At 38.1% G+C, this 20,262-nt stretch overlaps 1 protein-coding gene across 2 annotated transcripts in view; it reads right to left on the bottom strand.

Annotated features, from left to right (window-relative positions):
• The window catches only part of LOC127467539 (uncharacterized), a 121,348-nt gene that overhangs the window by 64,987 nt on the left and 36,099 nt on the right, over window positions 1-20,262 (bottom strand). Inside the window, exon 1 of one of the 2 annotated variants that reach the window (XR_007903159.1) lies at window positions 2,783-2,854. The exons of the other annotated variant lie outside the window; for it this stretch is intronic. The gene's annotated coding sequence lies outside the window, so the exon portion shown is untranslated. Of the gene's footprint in view, window positions 1-2,782; window positions 2,855-20,262 lie in introns of those variants that run through there. 2 annotated transcript variants of the gene reach the window in all.

Genomic DNA, 20,262 nt, shown 5'->3' on the forward strand with positions numbered 1-20,262 from the left:
AAGATTTAGGCACAAAACATCAACTTAATCTACAGATAGACAAATTTGTAATGGCAACAGGAAAGTCAAAAAGTGACTTTAAGATGCTTTAAATACCTGAAAAGCGGAGATAGGATCTCTCAGAAGTATAGAAGGCACACTCAGGAATGTTAAGGATATAAACAGAGAAGTTGTGCTTCACTCCAGAATGACAGGGTGTTTCCCAATACATTTATTCAGAAAGGCAGAGCGGAGCAACTAAATCAATTTCTAGTCCTTTCATAAGGAAAATAAATTATTAAATGAAATTAATAAATTAGATGTGGAATAACAGCACTCACACAAAGAGCTCTGAATGAACTCAGTACCTGCAAGAATACAGACCAAGATGTTTAAGCTATTGCTGTGCCAAGGGACTACCAGTCTTGTCAGGGTAACCCTTGTCTACCAAAAGAGATTTTCAAGGGATTCCAGGAACAACAGACTGATGAGTCTGATTTCCACCTCAAGATGTAAATCAAGATGGAGTGTCTACAGTAAAACATGCAGTCACTGAGCCTACACATAAACAGCCTGTCTGGAAGGGGACAATCTGGTGAAGGAAAATCCTGGCCCAGCAACCTGCCAGATTTTTTGAAAGGGATCAATAACCATGTGGGCATTGAGCAGACATAATGTATCTGGATTTTCAAGACTCCTTTAACAAGGTTACTCAACACAAATTACCACCGAGCCTGATCTGCCCTATGATGGGGGATCCTTTCATAAAATAAAAAGCTAATTAAGAGAGAGAAAAGAAAGGAAGAACTTAAATGCTCACTTTTCAGGGCAAAGAAGAGTCAGTCCTGGGGCCCTCCAGGCATCAGTGCTGTGACTGACTCATTTTATTCACCATTCATGACAGAAAGGGAAGTGCACTGTCAGATCTCCAAGTCTACTGACAATACTAAGCTTTTCCAGCCAGACAGATGCCACAGCAGTGGTGAGTACCTCGCTAGGCTGAGCGTGTGAACATCAGATGGCAGAGGAGCTGCAGGGTAAACAGGTGCAAGTTTGTAAACAAAAGGCAAAAATTATCTGAAGGATGCCTGTGTGGTGCTGAACTCAAACCAGCAGACAACTCTGGATTCTGGAGTTACTACCAACAGCTTGAAATCTTTCGACAAGGGTACAGTGGCAGACAAAAAAAGCCAAAAACCCTCTGAGCACCACTAGAAAGGACACAGGGAAAAGGAAACAGAAGCCCACATTGCAGGCAGCTCTGATCTCCGTGTCAAAATGCAGCTTGAGCAGCTACCTCATGAAGAAAAGCTAGAAAGTTCTGGAACCATCATGTAACTTCACTTCAAAGACCAAAACACTGAAGAGAACATGATCATGAGCCTACAAGAAAGACGGAGAAAGTCTATTTACAAGAGTCTGTAGTGACAGGACAAGGGGGAATGGCTTCAAACTAAAAGAGAGTATGTTTAGATTAAATATTAGGAAGAAATTCTTCCCTGTGAGGGTGGTGAGGCCCTGGCACAGGCTTCCAGAGAAGACGCCTCATCCCTGGAAATGTTCAAGGCCAGGTTGGACGGGACTTGGAGCAACCTGGTCTGGTGGAAGGCGACCCTGTCTATGGCAGGGGGGTTGGAACTAGGTGACCTCTAAAGGCCCTTCCAGCCCAAGCTGTTCTATGATTCTATATCTCAAACCCCATGAAGATACTGTATAGCATAAAGTCAAAATTGTTACAACCAAGTCCTGCAAGACTGGAAGTAAGGGATCTGTAATAGCAGATTTAAGAAGTATTACACAGCAGGCTTTCAACTTCTGGAACTTGCTTCTGTCAGGTTGCAAAGTCAGGCTCTGACAGTGGGTTCAGATCGGGTTTGGACAAATTAGAGGACCACGGCTTCATTAATGGATATTAATGACAAGTTTATGCTAGAAGCCCTGGCTCTGCTATTGTTAGATAGGGAACAGTGACTTGAGTAATCAAACACGCTATTAAACATTAAGTTACTAGTCAAAACCCAAAAAAGCATTTAAATTATTTAAATTCCTAGATATATAACGAAGTAGGTTGACTGCTGAAAATGCTGACTCAGCAGTCACAGACAAGTAAAAAGCTTCAAATTATTTATAGGATTCTTACCTCTTGGGACTGAGTGGGGAGGAAAAAAAAAGAAAAAAGAAACCATTTCATAACAAAAACAGGCAATCCATAGAATCAGATAGTTTGTTCAAACAGTTCACAGGCATGTGTCAAGTTGACAAAATTTTAACACATGCTCCTTTCAGCATGATAAACACCTCCCACTTCCCAAGAAAAAGCTGGTAACTGTTGTGTTGTTGGTTTGCTTTGGATTTTGATAGCTGCAATACTTTTATAAACTTAATTGTTTATGTTGTTCTCTTTCTCATATGCTACCACTTCACTGAAGACTTATATCCTTGATGTTCTCAGGCTTTTCCTATTTTTTTGTTTTAAGACCAGGTACTCTTCTTCTGAACTTGGGTTGCTCTAAGACCTCCACTTAGTTCCCTCCATAAGTGACATGCCTAAAAATATTTTTTCCATATGAATTAAAACAACAAAAGTTAAATGTAGATTTACAAGCAAGTCTGTATGCCAAGGAGTCAAAAAATAATCAGGCAGTTGATAATAGCTGGAGTAATTGTCACAAATCTTGACCATTTACACCATCCTTAAACACCTTTCAGTAACATAAATTTTCAAATACTCTTTGTATTTTAAATTACCAAAGACATCTTAAGTGACAATGATACCAGTAAACATTCCTTAAAATGAAATTACCTTTTTAACTGTATTCTTAATATGTGATCTTCATACAGTGATCTACACGAAGAGTAATGTTTTTCCTTCAAGTCATGCAGTCTTCCTCTCCTTTTGCACAGTGACATTTTATTTCTGAGCTGCAAAGGCTAATCAGCTTTCCTCTGATATTTTCAAGTCCTCAGTGATGACTTCTTTTTCCCACTGATTGGAAAATGTATCAGCCCAAATAAAAAAAGCCACTTGTTTCCTTTCATTAGAAGGAATGAAAAGAACAGTTCACAACAGACTGACTGTGGTCAGCATTAAATGAAAACTTGTGTCAGTGATGAAGATCAACAACACTCATTCATGGCTTGGGAATAATCAGCTCTGAAAGGCAAAGTAAGGAACAGGTCAAAACAGAGCAAACTTTCTTTAGTGTGCAGCACATATCACACCAATAAAAATAGTACTATATGAAGATTTGTGGATCCATTCTCTCATCTGCCTCCTTTCATTTCTTTTCATCGCTTGTTTTCTTCTTTATGGACAATAAGTTCTTCAGAAAAGATCACATGTATAAAGCACAAAATCATCTGTCTAGATGCTTTTGAAAACTCTTGAATATCCAGCTGAAACAACATGATGTCACTGAACATCCTCCACTCTCCAAATCTCAGGGACAACTACTGCAAAGTTGCAGAGAAATATCTGCCACAATAGTATTCAACAGAGACGAACATAAGCTGGCAGTAAAGCAGTCCAATACTTTCGTGAAATGTCTTCTGACTCAGTATTAGGGACAGGAAAACTAAGAATAGAGGTGAGTAACTAATCCTCTTCTAATGCCTATCGGTATAGGATCTTGGAAAAGCAAAAGCTTGGTTAAAACAGTGCTTTGGGAACCCAATGACAAACTCTGGAAGTATTACCACAAGGTGCAGGATTTAGCCAAAATGCTAATTAAAGCCTTTCAGAAGGCAGAGAGCTAACATATACAGGTCACATACCTGAAGCACATCAATTCACAGTGCTTTATTCAAAACTTCCCCCTTTTCCATTCAGAGAAGGCATAAGGGAAATGTTCAACAGCAGACACCAGTAATAGCTTGTAAACAACAAGTGAGAGGATTTAATTAAAATAACTTTACTATTATCTGCAAAAGTTTAAAAAAGCAATTCTCAATGGGAGGTAAGACTTGATAATGTTACATTTTTACATGAAATGTTTCTACTGTCTCCAGAAGAGTGTTTTGTTGTAGTTGAAAAGGCAAATATAGGCATACAGATTAAAAGGAATGTGAGAAGGTAGCAGTTTTGTCTTATATGTGCCTGTCCTCGTCTCCCACAATGCATCCTGAGAGCTCTCATTACTGCAAAAAAAAGGACATGGAGTTGGGCAATGGAAACTCATAGGGGAGTCCAACTGGTACAGAAAACATATCATACTTTGAATTGTAGTTCCATAAGACAAAACTTTAAAATTTCAGGATGGATGTTTTCTTGAACTTTCATATCTTTTTAATGTTCCTCCATAATTAAAGATCATGTAAGGGAGCTGAATTTCAGTATCAGACTGAAAGTTTTGACACTGACATCCCAAGACACGTTTTTCAAGGCAATACTTCTATTTATACCCGTCACATTCTTTCTTGGTGCAAAGAAAACTACCCACACACATAACCAAAATTATGTTTTCAAAAACATTTGAAGCTGTGTCAGGGGAAGGTTAGTTTGTATATTAGGGAAAGGTTCTTCACCCAGAGGGTGGCTGGATGCTGGAACAGGTTCCCCGGGGCAGTGGTCACAGTACCAACCCTGACAGAGTTCAAGAAGTTTTTAGACAATGCTCTCAGACTCATAGTGTGATTTTGAGGGTGTCCTGTGCAGGTCCAGGAGTTGGACTTTGATGATCCTTGTAGGTTCCTTCTAACTCAGGACATTCTGTGATTCTATGATTTCAGGTAAGGAAAGAAATTATGACCTAATAATGCACTAATAAGTAAATGCCTACCAAAATGCCATTTATATAATAAGAAACCATTTTGGCCTTGAGCCGTTACAAACTATCAAACTGTGTAAGTATCCTTTCGAATACAGACAAGTAAAAAAAAAATTTAAATACTCAAGCATGACAAAAATGAAGATTTCATTTAAAAGGAAAGGAGTACAGGTTTACAACATGGTCTCAATTAACCCTTGCCTTTTTAAGATAAACAATTTTAAAATCAATCCAGGAAGATATTTCACCAGCTGAGAGCATTAGAAAAGCATTTATTTACAAAAGAAGGCATTACAGAAGGTATTTCCACCATCCATGAAAGTTCTTAACATCAATAATGAACAAGAGCAACTCTTTAGTCTCTACTGGTCTGAATTTAACCACAAAAGCAAGACTTCAAATTATCACCATCTGACTTTTGCTTTGTCACACTCAGTTTTTAAAAGGATTTAGTGAACTCTGATGAACATAAACAACAACAAGCAACTCATTAGTGTTTCACTCCATGAACACACTCTATATTCAGAACTGACTGCGTGTATTCATGCATCCACTTAATCAGGTTAGGTAAAAAATAACTGTATGCTTAAGGTACACATAAAACAGACTTCAGCACATCCTTTCATAAATAAAAACTTTGAAGTTATCTTGTTTGTGGTCCTGTTATGTTGATGTTGAAGCACACTGAAAGAAATTCTCTATTTTAGAAAATGCAAGCACAAGCAAGAAGCTCCCACTCCTAAAAAAAAAAACAAACCCACAGAGAAACAAAAATAAACACCCTATTAGGATGTATGAGAGATGCCAGACAACTTTTAGAAAAGGTTAAATACAACACTTGGAAATCTCACTGACTATGACGTGGGACCCCAGCATGTCCCAACCCAGTTGCTGTTGATGTTGTTTATAAGCACAACTCTCACGTGATAGGACACCAGGGCCTTTTTTGTTTATATCTGCACATGTAGATTTGCATTTACACATGTAAAACATATCCTATGTATTACATGTTGTCCTCATTAAGAGTAGCAGGAAGCAAATGCATGTTGCATACTGCCAGACTGATGATGAAAAAACCTTTTCCTTCTGGAGAAGCTTCAAGTATAAGCTTTATCTTTCACCATTTCCTAATAACATTTTGGCAGGCTGAAAAAAGCTCTCTCAGCACATCTAAGAGTTCTTGATGAATGAAAATCTAAAGCCAGCTACCATGTTGTAAGGAAGCTGTTCGTAATCCCCAAATACTACCATGTACTGGTATAATCAAACTTAAAATCTAAGACTTTAACATAGCTGGAATTAAGAGTTTTTCTATGTAAATCTTATATGGAACTTCAGAAGTATAGATAAAAGAAATACCTGTATTAGATCTTACATGTTTTTCAAAAGAGCTAAAAACAACAATAGAAATTGTATTATTTTAATGAAAACAGAAGTTTTAACTCAATATTAAATACCACGTTGTGTAGGATGATACTAACACTGACATTAATTCATTTAAAACCTTTTTTTTTCCTGTCAGGCTGGCTGTCCACTGTGCAGAAGAAAACAAGCTCCTGATCACTGCTTTGTGAACTCAAATTAAACACACAACAGTAATTAAGGAGGTACAAAGAAACCACTTCAGGAACAGTACAGATTGTTAAAACAGAACAAAAAAAATACACCTGAAAATGCACTTCAAAATCAGGTCTGTCATGCTGCAAGTGTTGGGTTTTGGTAAGCTTTTGACAGCACATTAGTGATGACACAATCTGACAAATATAGACTGTCCAATGCTCCTAGGAACAGTAATTTTTAGCAATCAGCTTTTTATATAAAAAGTAGGTCAGACTGACCCATAACATTCTGCTGGTTTTTTTTTTTTTTTTTGAAGGACAGATGTATAATACTACTGCAAAATTGTACATGAATACATTCTATAATTCAGTCATATTAGTTGTGTATAAGCAGAAGAACAATCTTTGATGGCAAAAGGCTTAACTGTATTTAAAATAAATTAAATGAAAGAAAGAAAGAAACCTTATGAAGGTTTGAGCCTGTTACCAATTTTTCTAGAAAATTCCAGTGAATAAAAGACTAACCACGACTTGCAGAGAGCCACACAGGTTCACGTACTATAGACTAATCTATAAAATATTTCTATCAGTTCCTTGGAAAGTTCAATGAGCAGTTTCAAATCAGTTTAGTCAAAAAAGTCACAGATGAAAAGAGAACATCATTTTACTTTCACCTTAAAAAATGACATGTATGTAACATGTAGCATTATAGTCAGCATTGGTGTTTACAATTCCATACATGTTCCTTATAGATGTATTTATTTACTTGTTACTGGTGCATGTGCACTAAAAGAACGTGTTAGTCAAAGCATTGTCCAGCATTTGATAATAAAAAACTAATCATAGAATCAGAGAATGGTTTGGGTTGGAAGGGATCTTAAGGATCATTTAGTTCCAACCCCCCTGCCATGGACAGGGACACCTTTCACTAGACCAGATTGCTCAAAGCCCCATCCAACCTGGCCTTGAACACTGCCAGGGATGGTCATCCACAGCTTCTCTGGGCAACCTGTGCCAGCGTTTCACCATCCTCATAGTAAAAAATTTTTTCCTAATACCTAATCTAAACCTACTCTCTTTCAGTTTGAAGCCATTTCCTCAACACTGTCATTCAGAGACAGATAGAGGAAAGCAGACCTATTAAACCTACATTTAATATGAAAAAAACCTCCAAAAAACAAAACCAGAAAAACCAAAAAAACCAACTCAGCAAAATTAATCTTTCTGCTCTCTGAAGCTTTCAGGCATCTATACATACACAAACAGAAAAACATACACAATATATTATGCTATTCCAATTTAAATTCTTTTTATGTGGAAGGTAAAACCCAGTCCCTCAACATGCAAGTACTGTACTGAGAAAGATAACAGACACGTTCTTGGGGATTTATGCACTGGCTAAACTGCATGTTTATCAGTCAGCTTGAGTACAGCCTGAGACTGCAGCTCATAGTCCGTGAGCTGCACCTCACAGCACATACACAGAGATCCACAGTATCACATCTAGAAGTCATCACTGACAGATGAATGAACTTCCTTGAGAAGAAATACCTTATTTTCAATGAAACTTAACCCACTTAGCTGCCCCTGTTTTCAAGGGCAGGCACTGGCATTCGCACGGTCATATTTCTTTACCCCAATACACAAAGCTCCATCAGAAATGCAGGTTAGGTTCTTTTCTGTATTACATACCAAAGTAGCTTCTTATCCCAGCAAAAATGGTTTTTAATAACTCTCTGGGCATACTTTGCTTGCTCTGAACCTTGAGAGTGTGTTCTGCTGTAGCACCCACCATCTACATGAATGTACTCTTCAGTTTTTTATCCACATTAATGATATTTTAAAGAAAATTGCAGTTGCATAAGACTGCAATTTAATTTCATTAAATTAACCATGTGATACTTTTAATACCATTTTCAAGAAAGAATGCCTTAAGGTGTCTCCCTGTTTTGAATATGCAACCCACCCATTAAGGTGAAGCCTGTAGCTCCTGTTTTAAATGAAAATGGTTTTAGAAACAATGTGAACAAAATATATGGAACTACTCTTATTCCTGCTTTGATTCTTTAAGGTAGAATATATACAAAAAATAAATTCAATTCATATAAATATAAAACACAGGGCACTGCCATGACTGGCTTTTATAATGCTAAACTTTTATAAATTGTTAAGTTTCAGTCATGAACATTTTGTTTCCTGGAACAGGTTTTCTAAACCTTCTAATCCTTGCCAAAACGTCCTTATGACATTTATTTTTCAGGACATACAATGTCCTGTATTTTGTGCTCAGCTGTAGGATGGAAGTCAGAAAATAGACTCTAAAGACACATCCATCCCAAGTAATCTCTGAGAAACAGATAACTACTGGAACTATATGAAGGTAATAAGTCTAAAGGTAATGATTTACACTTAAATTACATGGGACCTTACAGCATTAGCAACAGCAGATAGATTCTCACAAACCTTATTTAACTTGATGCAATTTGGTACATTGTTTTTCCCCCAGCTCACTTATTTGAACTAGGGATTGGTTCCAAAAAGTAGAAAACCTTCTTATTAAAAAATGGAACACTGTGTTTTCAAAATTTATTATCATTTACACTTTTTTTAAAGGTGAATTTTCAGAATTATGATTTTTCCTCTTTTTCAACGAATGGTATATCCTTCTGAAGAGTGATAAAAAATAAAGTATTGAAGTTTGGAATCCAAATAAGATATACTACACCCCTACATATAGTGTTTCTTTATGGTTTAAAACTATTTTTGATTAAAGGAGGTTAACCTATGGTACAGGGTGTATTTTCTTTCATGTCAGCAGGCTTGCACTGTTTCACAGATAGAAATGTTCCCCCTGATGCAGTATTTAAGTGATCTTTCTTCTGGTAGGTGCGAGATGCAGCTTTCAGACTTATTTCTGCCATTTCAGATTTTTAGGGAGAGCAATTTCATAACATTTTATATCCAGTATATTTACTCCAAGAGTATATAATAGCAGAGGGTCTCTTTAGGAAACAAAGATCACATTGTGCTAAGTTAAACTTGATCTGCTTAATCACAAACAAGAAAGTGAGGTGGATGTAACAGCTGATCCACTAATGCTGCTAAAGAAAACTTAACTAAAGCATTCCTAGGGGTACAAAGATTCCTATTGCTCACTAGTTTGAAAAAACAAATACATTAACTGAAGACTGTTTAGCTCTAGAGCAACAACAATCAAGGTGTATCCGGGTGCTTCCAGACTTCAGGCTTCCCAAGGCCAGCTCACATGGCCCTGAAGTTAGAAACACCCAGAAGAGAGTTATTGAGACTATAATCTGAAATCTGATTCCTGTGAAAAAGTTCCAGCCACTAAATGTGACATCTCAAAACTTCAAAATCATTTTGGTTCCATCAAAGCTTTTTGTTTCATTGACCTAAATAAAGGCATTCAACTATTTAACTGATAATAATTTCTCATCTCCCGATTGAACAATGACAAAGTGTAACATTATGATGTGTTATGATTTAGCCCTGTTCTTCAGAAGATTATTCTGCTTTTTTATCTTCTGAATTCATTTAATTACAGCTAAAATGTTTAAGTTTTAAGAGTTCGAAAACAAAGCTTTCTCAAATCTCTCAATCAAGTTCAGGTTTTTAAGATGAAGCATCTATCATGACCAACCACCAGTTCATCAGGATTTAGCTATGTAATGCTGAGGTTACTTTACATAAATAAATTATGTAGCTTAAAGTTAAAACAGATTTTTCCATGCATATAATCTAGCAAACACTTACAAGATCAATAAGAAAACTAGGACTGAAGACCCTGCACTTGGCTTCCGTATCCAGAGAGGGAACTCCAATGAAGAAATCTCCATTTTTGTAATTTCTGAAAACATTACATTGTTTCTTAGTATAATGAAACCTGTTATGTTCCAAAAGGCATTTTAGACCTACAGACTTCCAGCCTTAAAAGGGAAGGATATACAAAGTAAAAATCATATACTACACAAGTCAGTTCTAGTCCTAGATCTACACCACAATTCTCTGAACAAAAATAGCTCAAAACCAATAGCTAAATTCTTTGTACTCTACGTCCAGCATCAGTGAAATTTGTTGTGAGTTATTCTTATTCCCTTATCTAAGCACTTTCTGTAATAATACCAAGCATCAGAGAATCTATGGAAAGCAAATAAATTCAATATCTACAAAATTACAGCCACAAGAATGTATTATGGAATCATCTTTTGGACATCAATAAAAACTAAATGCTGTCATAACATCTGCTGCATATTTTATGTGTCTCTATTCAGCCAGAAGTGGCCCCTCCAACCACTGCAAAATGAGCAAATGTATTTTCTCTGCATCTTATTTTCCTACTGTCACCTGCTCTCTTGTTTAAACGGAAGTTAACATGGGAAAAACGATTTGTATTTGTCACTTGTTAGACTGAACACATTTATTATGCCATGTTTGTGCTGTACACTACCATCAGACAGCTTCCTACAAATCCAAGCCCACGGAACATTTTAGAACTGGAAGGTGTCTCTAGGGATCACCTGGTCCAGTCCTCTGCTCAGAGACAATGGCCAGTCAGATTGTAAACATGTCCATGGACAGAAATACCTCTTGGGGCAGCCTGTTCAGCTATTTAATCCCCATGACAGTAAAAAAGGGTTTTCTTATTTCATGTCATGCCCATTGCTTCTTCTCCTGTCATGCAACATAGAACCACTGACAAAAGTCTGGCATTGTTGCCTTACTCTCCCCTCCATCACACTGACAAATCTTTCATATTTAGTGTCACAGATCCAGGATACCAGAGATGATCTTGAGAACCGGCACCCAAATCTTAAGGCAGGGTGAGGGGAAAACACTCCCAGAGATCATTAGTGCACTTATTGCCAAGGGGTAAGTAAAAGGAACATGTTTTAACACCTTTTTTTCAGTGGTGCCCAGGGACAGAACAAGGAGTGATGGGCATAAATTAAACCACAAAAAGTTCCACCTCCACATAAGGAAGAACTTCTTTATGTTGTGGGTGGCAGAGCACTGGAACAGGCTGCAGAGTCTCCCTCTCTGGAGACATTCCAAACTCACCTGGACACATTCCTGGGCCACCTGCTCTAGGTGACCCTGCCTTGGCAGGGGGTTGGATTACATGATCCCCAGAGCTCTCTTCTTATCCTATTTTGTGTGATTCTGGGATTCTGTTTTCAAAATCTCATGCAGAGATTCTCCACATCTTTGGAGACATAAATGCAAGTTACTTAAGGCTGACAAGCTGGACACTGCATAAGCAACAACCCTGAAGCTGTATGTACTGTTCGGTCAATCAAGAGCACACACAAATCTGGTGGAAAAACTGAAAACTCATGTAATAGTCTCTAAAATAACTGACCTTAATAAATAGGAGAAAAAACTAATAGGCCTTCATATGAGTAGACCAGAACCACTCATGTACAGTGGGCTTTATATAAATGCACCAGAAATCCTAAGCACAAGGACACAGCTTCATACTGAGCACCTGTTCAAGGCCAGATTTCTCAGCTCTGGTATTGGAATGCACTGGGAACTCAGCAGGTGTTACCCATATTCTCTTCTGGTTGAAGAAAAAAACCATTCCTACTGAGGGTTTGTTTGTTTTCTTTTTTTTCAATGAAATGTAGGATGATGTTGATTAAAATCTTATAAGGACAGGTGGGAATGCCAAAACTTACCAGTGGTTTTGGAGAATATTACACATTTAGAAAATACTTAATTCCTACTTATTATTGCTGTGTTTTAAACACAGCCTGCAACTAAATACTACGCAGTCACTCACTCATCACACCTGCCTGATGGGATGGGGAGGAAAATTGAAAGGGTAAAACCCATAACTTGAGAATAGAACAGTTTAATAATTTAAATAATCCTTGAAATAATAACAACAACAATAACATTAATAATAGCAATGAAAAGGGAGACAATGAAAAGAGAGAGAAATAAAACCCAATAAAGCCAAGTGATGCTCAACACAGTTGCTCACCACCTGCTGACCAATGCCCAGCCCATCCCCAAGCAGAGATTTGCCCCTCCTGGGCAGCTCCCCCCAGTTTATATCCTAAGCATGATGTTCTGTGGTGTGGAATATCCCTCTGGCCAGTTTGGGTCACCTGTCCTGGCTGTGCACCCTCCCAGGTTCTTGTGCACCTGCTCCCTGGGAAAGCAGGAGACACTGAGAAGTCCTTGATTTTGGGCGAGCACTCCTCAACTAAAGCATTGGTGTGTATCAAAGTTATTTTCATATTAAATCCCAAACACAGCACTGCAGCAGCTACTAGGAAAATAATTGATTGTATCTCCACCAAAACTAGGACAATTATTAAAAAAGAAAAAACAAAGACCAAAATGAACAAATTACAAAACCCACCCACACAAAAAACAGAACAAAAAAAAAAAAAACCAAAACAAAACCCCCAAAACCACAAACCCACAAAACGCAAACAAAAAAACCTCACAAGTAAATTAATATGAACAAATCTAGCCAGTACTTTATCATCACCTTATGAACAATGTAGAGCTGGAATGAACTCACAGTACAGCCTTTGCAATTTATTTCCTAGCCTTCAGTCCAATAGTTTCTCCATTACTCCTGAAGACTGACCTTTCAGTGACATGTTAAAGCACTAATAGTTTAAACAGTAAACATAGTTTTTATGTACCAACACCATTGCTCATTCCACTGAATTTCTGCTGTACACAATATTACCTCTAGCTGTCAACATTTTTAATTTATCTTTTTTTCTGCAGGAAATGTTGATATCCACACTAATCCTTGAGAAATACAAGACAGCACATTTTCTGTGTTAGTCTTCATTGTTATTCCAAATTAAGGTGATGTGGCACAATGATATTCCAAAGCATAAATTGTTTCAAATTATTAAAATTGCAGGGTTTATGTTATTTTTTCTTATATTTTCTTCCCCTTAATTTATAAATATCTTTTTCTTTCTTTTAAAGGTTCCCGAAGCTTCAACACAATCTAAAATTCCCAAAATGTCTTGCAGAAGTAAAGTTAATTTCAATTTTTACTACACATATGCATCTCCAAAAACCTAATCTATGTTACTGAAAGTAGCTTGATAGCATCAAATAAGATCAATGTAGCTGTGGAGCATTATTTAATTCAGAAGAAACATGTCTAAGGCTAAGTCATGATACGAAGATGATGCTCATCAGGGTTTCTGATATTGCCAAGATCATGGGAGAAATTCTTTGCAGGATGCAGGATACACTTCCCCTTATAGAAGAAATAAGGCATTATCATTTATACACACAACAGTAAGTGAAACTAACTAAGGCAAATGAGATAAATTTAGATTTTTTTATACAGTGAAATAACTTTTCCTCTCACCTTCATTATTGTGTCTTAATTACACTAATTAATTGATCACACTAAATATATTAGTTAATTACATTATTATGACATAATAAAAACCCCAACAAGTCCCACACAAGCATCTAGGATAAAACAGACTAGATAGTACTGTACATTTGGACATGCACAGCATACCCCTAAATTAGGGCTCCATATAAAATGCAAAACTCAACATCATCATCTGTTTTAGAAATGAGAACAATTCACACTTCATTATGACCACGAATCATATCTTGCTTCAGTGTTGAAACTTTGCTATGTTCAAAATACAGTTACAAGTCTTTCAACAGCTTTCTGGAAGTTGGCAGGAGAATTCTAAGGAACGTACCACTATATAGATATTCATAAGTAATTTTCAGTTATTTGAAACCTTAAAAACAGTTCCGTCTAAATAAATGATTTTGGCATGTGCTGGAAAAATACACATAGCACAGATGACTTATTGGGAGGTTTCATTTATCTTTAAATTCAAGAGTTTTTCATCCTACAGTAAGTGCAGAAGTTAGGACTAAGTACACTTAATACAGAGCTAGTGATTTTCTGTGCTGCTATGGCAGCTAACGTGACAAGGCATCACAACATTTTAACTTTGCTTATAAATGTTTTCAGATGGTCCTAAGTAAGAATGGAATTCTAGTAGGATTAGGAAATGTTGGGTGCTCCACTTTTAGTATGCAGTGTAGTCATCAGAAAGAAATGAAGCATTGAAGAGGAACTCTTTAAAATTTTAAAACTTTATGACTTACTTTGAGCAGAAGCCTGAAGGTGATGGTAAACCATGTTAACAAAGTTAAATGAGTGCGAAGTCAACGTTAAACAACTAATAAGGCCTTTGGCAGGTTGTCAACCATCTGAGTTAAAAAAACTGTGTCATGGTTTGAGATAGCCCCAAAATCCGATTCCCTAGCTCCATTCCCCCCTCCCACATCTCAACCTAATGTGAGATGGGTTTTTCCAGACAAAACACACCAGACTCAAAGTGGGGGAAAGGGAATATATTACAATGACTGTACAAATAAATACCATGTCACATTATACACATGATCACAAACTATCTCTACCATGACATATGTATTTACAGTGGATCAGATCTCTTCTCCCCTCCTTTTCCAGGAGGGGAAGGAAGGACAGATCCCTTCCAGTCCTTAAGCAGCAGCATCTTCTGAGGCAGCAGTCTGTCTGTCTTCTCCACATGCAGCAGCTGATAGCTGGATTTCTGCCAGCATCCACGAGGGAGGTATTCAAGCCTCTCTCGGCCCCATCGCCTCCAACCGAGGGGTCTTCCGTGGGCTTCGTAACCCCAGACAAGGTCGTATCACCACGTCATATCACGAAGACACAGGGGGGTCTTCGTGACGGTCTGGTATCTCCAGGAGACTCAGCTCCTTGCAGGGCCTCTGTGCCCTGTCTCTCAGGCTGCCACTGTGGCAGCAGTGCAAGGGGGGGGAGAACCAAGGTCAACTCCCCCCGCATTCCTCTGGCCGTCCCGGTCCAGCTCCGGGACGTCTCTGAGCTTCTTAGCTCCTCTCTCTCTCTGGTGCTGCATGTCCAAAACTGCTCTCCAAAATAGGAGTCCATGTCCCTCTTCTCCAAGAGGGGTCTCAAGGGAGTTTTAGGGGATCTGGTACAGTCTTACCCCTAGAACTCTGTCTCTCAGGCTGCTGGCTCTCTTTCTCCTCAGCTCTCTTTCCAGCTCTCTTTCTCTGCGGTGCTGCATATTGTTTCTGCTGCTCCTTCAGTTCAGGTGTTATCTGCCCTGGCTCTCTGCCACCGTTTCTCTGGTCAGTGTCGGCTGCTGCTCTGTGCCCATGAAGAAAACATCTCCCGGCATAACTACAGGCACCTAGCCCAGCTTTATGCTGTTCCAGGTCCCTGCAGGCCCCCGCTGGGGGCTGGGGGCCAAAGCCCTCCCCAAGGGGCTCAGAGCCCCTTCCTCGTGGCTCTACAACATGGCCACCTCTCCTCAACAACCCAAACTACAACTCATCTCTTCCGGTGAGCTTGTGATATGTTTACATTTTTGCAGGAGCGCCCATTGGACAGAACTCCAAAACTTCCAGGGGTTTCCACCCCTTGGGGTCTACCACTTTTCTTAGCCTCTGGGGGAAAACAAGATTCAAACCATGACAAACTGCAAAGCATGAAAGCAGATTAATTTAAGTGGAGTGGGGGAAATATCTAAGGGCAGCATCAAGTCAGGCTGCCAGACAGGACTTGGACACCCTACTGAGATCAACTAAATATTCTCTTTCCTTGACTGGTGGTTATAACTGAACCAGAAGCCTTTACTGGGGAAGAGAACAATTTTTATTCTAGCACACTTCTATACATCTACTTTACTCATCCCACGTAGATCTTGGATTCTCCACCACTAAGTTGCATGGCTGTGTCCTGCTGACCTCCGGACTTTGCTGTGTGATGTTCTACCAATTCTACTCAAGACTGACATTTCTGATCAACTCCAAAGGTAACAGATTTTTTAGAGCTTTGATTTCATTCACTCCATCTGCTCCATCTTAAACCTAACCTGAACCAAGTACCCACAGGGAACAGAAGTTTTATTATCATATACAACACTGCATCAAAGGTTCTGAAATTCACATGTGTCTATACTCAACTCAAACCATCCATCTTCAAAAATCATCACTCAGGCAGTACTTACAAACAAGAGATTACAACATAAAATATCTCTAAAAGATACTGTATAGTGCCTGGGAATTTGTATTTGGCTCACATCTCATATTTCAAAGGAGACCGATTACTGAATACTGACAGGCAGACAGTCACTCACTTATTTTATTGGTGACTAATTAGTAAGTTCATCACTCAGTTTCTTCTTTAAAAGACCATTTAAAATTACTTTGGGAAGAATTGTGTGTAATCTCGATTTACAGTTAAAATGCTTATTACTGAACACCTACTGAAAATGTTCACTAACACATGCAATATTTATAAAGACCTTCACACCTGACAACCAGAATATACCGAAGAAGATAAATGTATCTGCCTATCAGTCTCAATTAGAAAAACAAAACCCTGTTTCAACAGTTACTATTTTGCTGACAACTTCTGCTGATGATTTGTGAAATTGAATCAAAACTAACTGCACAAAGTTGTGGTATCAGTGACACATCCAGGAAATATTTGCTATTTTTGTCTCGCTGATCTTTAAAATAAAAGTATAAATATCATCTCGGCTACCATTATTATCATCAATCAAGGGGTGGTTTAGATTGTGCTAGAAGCCTTTCTCACTCTATAACATGAAAAGTATATCACATACTTTTCATTTGTGCTTCTACACGGAGTAACTAATTACTGTTCCTCACAATGATGAGTACTAATTATATACCACGACTTTTTTGAGGACACAGGCTTTACAGCTGTCTGATTTGGCACTGAGAATCTTTCTGTTCCTCCTTCATCTACTGTCCACCCTTTAAAGCATTAAAAATATTGTAAAGCTGAAATTAACAGGTTGAGAATTTCCTTTTAAAATATATCCTTCCAGAGAGCCTCAAAAACATACAGTTCCTTTTACCCCTTTCAGAGACTGCCCCTGCATTTTGTGACTATTATCCCTTTGTGACACACCATGGACAGAAATACAGAGCACTGTCACACTGTGCATGAACTCAGAGCTCAGTTCTGTGTACAGGATGATTTAGCACTTTAAAAATATTTGGCCAATATACTGAGCAGCTTAGTAGCTTCACCAGTTGAAATGTCACTACTCTGTACTTACACAGAAGTATCAGCCACTTACTCTCTAAATTCATGTCTGACACCATCTTCCAGTAATTCTGCACCTTGCTCCTCAAAGTTCCACCCAGGGAGTTTTGCTGTGTCACAGAGCTAAACTAACTAGCACAGAATCACTAATCTCTCCCTCTGTTAAATAAAGAGGAAAAAAAAAAACAAAAACACTCCTCTTCCTAAAAAATGCAACAGGGGAAAGTTAAGTGACACAAAACCCTGATTATACAAAACATATTCATAGAAACAAAGTAGTGCAATGCATGGCACAGATTATTAAGCACAACCGCAACACAAATAAAAGCAAACCTTTATAATTAGTGTTATTGATTGCATTATATTGAAGCACTCAGAGACTAAAATTATAATATAGCATAACAATTATTTAATTATTCTGACATATTCAAATAATTACATATACAAATAATTCGTATCAGATTCTTCCTTCAAGTAGTAGATATCTATGTTGACACAATGAAGTAAGACAGAACTTGTAAGCAAATAGAGCACAATGCACCATGTATTTAAAGCACTTCCATGGATACCATTACTACTGCACCTGGGTACTTAAAGACAGGAATGTATCTTTTCTCAGCAGAAACATCAAAAAAAGGAAAATTATAGTTCCAATCTTTGACACAGAAAGCATAGCAACAAAGGCTCTACTTATCAGAAAGCATCATCAAAATAGGACTGGTAGCCTGTAGGCTTTCAGGGTCTTCACAGAATGGCTGAGGTTAGGGGGGATCTCTGGAGGTTTTCTAGTCTAGTTGCTGGCTTAGAGACCTGGTGGACAAGAAAATGTGTCCAGGACAACAGCCAGTTAAATTGTGAGCATCTCCAAGGATGATAACACCCTTCTTTGCCACACTTGTGCATAGGTTGCTCATGGCAACTTGGGGTCCACCAGGATATCATCATCACCCCATACCCCTCCCATACCTTCTTATTTAAATTGCTTTCCAGCCTGTCCACCCTCAGCCTGCATTCGGGCACCACGTTATTCCTCCCCAAGAACAGGACTCCATGTTTCCTGCTGTTGAATTTTATACATTCCCCTCTACCCATTTCTCCAGCTCACCAAGGCTCCTGTGGAAGGCTGCACAACCATCTGTCTGGTCTATCATCCCAGCCTGGGGTTATCTACAAAGCTTGCTGAGGGTGCACTCTGACCATCATCCAGCTCAGTACGGAGGATACCAAGAAATATTAGACCCAGCACTTACCCCTGGAGGACACTGCCAGGGACTGGACTTTGCCACTGATCACAACCCTTTCAGCCCAGCAGTTTCAGCTCCACTCCACTGCCCGTTAAGTCCACTCTCTGCCAGTTTTTCAATTATGATGTGAAGGGAGACAGCTGAAACCAGCAATATCCACAGCTCTCCCCTCATCCACCAAGTCAGCTGCCTTGTCATATAAACCTATCAGGTTCATCAGGCATGGTTTCTCTTGCTACTGCTCTTCAGGATCCTGAACTCCACCATCTCATGGTGACTGGTGAAGACTCCCAACTTCCTCATCCTCAAGTAGGATGAGGAAGTATATATATATATATATATATATATATAGTTATATATATATATATATAGTTATATATATATATATACTTTCCCTGTTTTTAATACCAGCTCTAGCAGGTCATCATCCCCCATTGGCTTCTCCATCACCAGTGTCAGGAGGTTTTCATCAATGCACTCCAAAAACTTCCTTCATATCTTACAGCCCACTATGCTGATATTATGGTGGTTCAAAACATACCTTTGCCAATGGAAATCCAAGCAAATACCATCATCCCTTTCAGAGCCAGTAAAGTTACTTTCAAGCTGAAACACTTTTCCACACGGTAGGCCAGTGATTACACAGGCCATTAAATATTACCAAGAAAACCACCATAACTTTGGCAATTAAGTCTTGTGATTAGGACAACTGTGTACAAGTCTTAGATTTTTTTTTTGCATTCAATGTCCAACACTAAAGGATAAAGCAACAGATGCCAAAAGTATCCTGAAAAAGAACATTTTCAATGTAGAAGCCAAAGAGAATTGACTGAGGGTTAAACAAACTATATTCTACCTATTGATTGGCAAAACAGAGAGCAGACTGGATGAGTCAAGGTTCATGGACAGCAACTGAGAGCACTCTTCCTATGGGAATAATAACGATATGGAAATACAAAGCTCTAGCATTTACAAAAAGAATGCTTGTATGTTTATATCCTCAGATGAACACTGTGTGTCTGAACTATTTTCTGTCACTTAGTTCAGCAGTTCAGCTGCATACATTTATACACAAACTACATACAAAGCATATATAAACATTATTTTAGTGTATACGTCATTAACCAGAGCTACTTGACTACCTGTTAAAAAGGTTTTGCACACTCTATCAGGAAACCCAATACCTACCAATGGCAGAGAAATATGATTTTAAAAGTCACAATGAATTTCCTCAATTAAATATTATCTATTGACTCTCCTCTCCACCCTTCAAAAAAACCCAAAAACCTTTCCAAGTGCAACAAAACTTTTAAAAACTACTAGATAAAGATATATTTAAAATGATGTATGGTACTTATTCAAAGGCAAAGATTAACACAAAGTAGAAATACTCTTTTTTATTTTTATTTTTTTTTTCATAGAAGCATGATTTATTAAACATGCTACTTTATATATAGGTTATATATAAAGTTTCAGTTAGAAATAATTTTTACATCTGCAAAAGTAAGTTGCAGGTCCCTTGGGAAGCTGATCTTCTAACAGAAAAAACGAATACCTGACCAGAGACTCTACTACCACTGCAC

The sequence above is a fragment of the Manacus candei genome, unplaced genomic scaffold (assembly GCF_025592945.1).
Source record: "Manacus candei isolate 608988 ecotype Guabito, Panama unplaced genomic scaffold, ASM2559294v1 h1tg000014l, whole genome shotgun sequence".
In the NCBI taxonomy this organism is placed as follows: domain Eukaryota; kingdom Metazoa; phylum Chordata; class Aves; order Passeriformes; family Pipridae; genus Manacus; species Manacus candei.